The sequence below is a fragment of the Elephantulus edwardii genome, unplaced genomic scaffold (genome assembly GCF_000299155.1).
Source record: "Elephantulus edwardii isolate Elephantulus edwardi_28Jun2011 unplaced genomic scaffold, EleEdw1.0 scaffold00190, whole genome shotgun sequence".
Classification (NCBI taxonomy): Eukaryota; Metazoa; Chordata; class Mammalia; order Macroscelidea; family Macroscelididae; genus Elephantulus; species Elephantulus edwardii.
In genome coordinates, this window is record NW_006399940.1 from 5988979 (window position 1) to 5992900 (window position 3922).

A 3922-nucleotide genomic window follows, 5' to 3' on the forward strand; every position below is an offset into this window, starting at 1 on the left:
ATTTTGTTTTCATGTATAACACAGTAACTGGGGCAATAGGGGTAGGTATGTTAGAATCAGCGAGACTGGCTCAGGATAGGGTAGGATTCAGAGCTGTTGTAGGGTCACTATGAGTCAAAGTGGTCAACTTTGGGACATCACTTATTAATTGATTGAAATCAGGAATCAGAGAAAAAATAACTGAGAAATTATTTCAGACTTTGTTGGTTTGTGTCTTGTTGCATGGTGGGTTTTTTTTGTCGGAAAAACTCAGAGAATAAAAAGCTGTCTACTGCTCTGGGGAGCACTGGGTGGGGCATAGAATTGGAGCATGATACATCAGAAATCCAGATTTAGGTACTTGAAATTTATAGTCTGTGGTTAAGAGAAAAGTCCAGGATAAAGACATAATTTTTGTATACTAGGGTTTCTTAGGCCATAAATCTTTATGAAAGCAGATTGCCTCATCTTTTTTCCATGAAGCAGATGAGTTTGAACTTTTTGCTCAGCAGCAGAATGCTTTATTACAGTGTCACCAATGTTCCTTCTAATCAATATATTAATACTACTAAAGTCATAAGATGGCATCATCTAGATAGTGAATATAGCTGGAGAAATGAAAATATCTGAGGACTAGACACTCCAACATTTAAAAGTCTAAAAGTAGACAATATATCAGGGAAGACAGGAAAAGCAGATCATGCAGTTCTCATGAGATACCTCAAAGCTAAGTAAAAATGTTTCAATAAGAAGTATGCAACAAACTCTGTTATATGTTTTGAACTGATAATTGGACATCTACCATTTACTTTAAAATGAGGAGGCATTTGCTAACTTTCTTTGATAAGACTTGTTTTACTTGAGTGATGAGGAGGCAAGACTATTTGGAGTAATTCCAGGAGAGATTGAGAAGTAATGGAGGCAAGATAATATCTATAAACAACTTTCTACAGGAAGTTTTCTAAAAAAAGGAAGATTCATGGGATTATAGCTAGAGGGAATGTAGCATCTTGGGAAAATTTGTTTGTTTGCTTTATTTATGATGGGAGACAGACATATCATAGTTTTGTGCCCAGGGGAAAATAATGATGTAGGAATCTGAGTAGATAATTATAGAAGAAACAGCATGGATAGGCAAGAGGGATTTGAGCTCAGTGTTTGGAAATGACCTAAGATAGGCATATTTTTGCTCCTGAAAAGTAACAGCAAAGAAGACAGCAAAGATAGCTTAGAAGCATTCAAATTAGTGGAAGTGGTGGAAAGAGGATAAGGAAGTTCTATTCAAATAACTCTTATTTTCTCAGTAAAATCAGAAGTCAAGTTACCTACTGAGAAAGGAAGAAGCATTAAGGACAGTAAAAGAGCCTTCTCGGGAAGTGGAAAAGTAGTAATTGAGAAGAAAAATGTAACCAGATTCAGTTTCAATTTTTATCAAGATTATTTACCTCATATAAGAACATTTGTGTTTAGCAAAAGTTGAAAACACCCATTGTTGTTGTTGTTGTTGTTGTTAGTTGCTGTAGAGTCAAGTATGACTCATAGTGACCCTGTGAACAACGGATATGAACCCTGTCCTATCCTGTGCCACCTTCAAACTTCCTGACACACTAAAGCAGTCACCACGTCAATCCACCTGGTCAAGGGTCTTCCTCTTCCTCACTGACCCCACACCTTTCCAAGCATGATGACTCTATCCAATGAACAGCCCCTCCTAGCAACACATCCAATGTAGGTGAGGTAGAGCCTCATCATTCTTGCCTCCAAAGAGCAGTCCTGCTGTACCCTCTCCAAGTCATATTTGTTTGTCCTTTTGGCCATCCATGGGATGTTCAGAGCTCTTCTCCAACACCACAAATCAAAGGCATCAATTATTCTTCTGTCATTGTTATTTATTGTCTAACTCTCAGATGCATAGCAAGTGATTGGGAAGACCATGGCCTGAATCAGACGCACCACAAACTAACATCATTACTCCTCAATAATTTGAAGAAATGCCTAACTGCAGATTTTCCCAGTGGAAAACACCTGAGGATGACCAAATTCTACCTGTTCCAATGTCAAAATATACTAGAATGTGAACTCTGTGAGGAAATGGATATTTATCTAGATTGTGCATAGTAGATATTCAAGAAATTTTTATTAGATTAATTAGTGAATGAGGTGCCACTGTATCCTTGGCTTTCTTTGTTGATACTGTTACAAATAATCATGTATGATCCTGGAGGACATTATGCTGAGTGAAATATCTTAGTCACAAAAGAACAAATATTGCACAGGGCCACTGTTGTTAAACAGGACTGACATCAGGGTTGAGGGAAGACAGAAAAGGAGGGGAGGAATGATGTATATTGCATTGAAACAGATGAGGGAGAGAACTGTTTAAAAGGGATTTATGAATGAGTATTCTTGTCATTACAGAAGTCAATAGTGAAAGCTGCATAGTGGAGTGTACTTGGGGAGAGGGATTGCATAACAATGAAAGAGTTTTTCTTTCTTTTCAACAAGAGTGAATTAGGGTGGGAGGGGGTGGGTAGGAAGAAAAGTGCAACAATAAATGTCTGGAAACCCTAAGTCTCTGTAAACTTTTATTAAAATTATTTTTTTTAAAGAAGAAAACAAAACAAAAAAAAATCCCAGTTCTCTCAGTCTGGCATCTCTCAAAGAGATAAATGCATTTTAAAATGGTTCCCATGTTAAGCTTAATAATGAAAACTGATACCATTTAAAAAATAAATAAAAAATTTTTAAAAGCACTTTTCTAATTGATCCTCTAAAAACCATGTGAACATTTTTCATTTAAATGCTGCATAAGATCACTATTTTGAAAATATTAGAATAATGAGAAAGATATGTATAAACGTTTAAAAGATGAAGAGGAAGAGGAGAAGGGGAAGCAGAAAGAAGGGAAGGTGGAAGATCACTGGGATTGCAGAGATAGCTGGTTGTAGGGGGCATTGTTAGGAGCCAATCCAGTACGACTCACAGTGACTGCCTATGGAGGTAGGTGAAAGGATGGGAAAGATTCAATGGAGACTTGAAAAGACATAGTAGTAACAGACACAAATAATGACAATTAATTATATAAAATATAAGGTATATGAATGATTGTCTAAATCACAATATACATGAATGAAAAAATGTGTGTCTGCATTCCTATTCATAAAAAAAGAAAATGTAATAAAGGAACACACATTTTGCAGTTAATCTATTTTTAATTCACAAAACATTATTTCAAAAATAAATGAATACTTAAGAAGTTTCATGAACTAAAAAGCACTTTTGCCAAAATTAAATGGACACAAAAGATGAAAAGTTTGGATTGAGTTCAAAATCTTAAGCCTCCAAGGAAAAGAATGTACAAAACTTAAGGTTTGAGTTTCTCATATTCTGATATTAAACACATAAAATTCAAGGGTCCAGGATGGATTAAAGGAACACAAATTTGAGAACAAACTTCCAACTGTGAGATGTTCTAAAAGACTCTGTTAAACAAAAATCTCACTAAGTAGCCTGCTTAGCAACCGTATTTTTTTAATCTCTATGTGTTTATTTATCTACAACAACAGTAGAATTTTTACAAAATCCCAAGCTGTTTCAAGCCTCTCACAAAATGGATAGTTTTGTGTGTTTAATGAGAAGAACAAGACATTTAATAAAAACATGAAATTCATCATTTAGTGAAACCAAATAAAAATGCAAATAAACTCAGGAAGGCAGTATTTCACCTACTATAAAGATGTGACTGCAACAATGGGCCAAATGGAGCAATAAGTTTTGCGGATGCCACAGAACTGAGCAGAATTTTGCCCTGTTTCATTTAGGTCATTATAGGTCAAACTGGCTTAGTGACACCTAACAACAACATGATCGGTGAACATCTCTATGCTACAGATTTTTCCATATCTTTTGTTTTTAGGTTGAATTTTTCATACGGGATTATCAG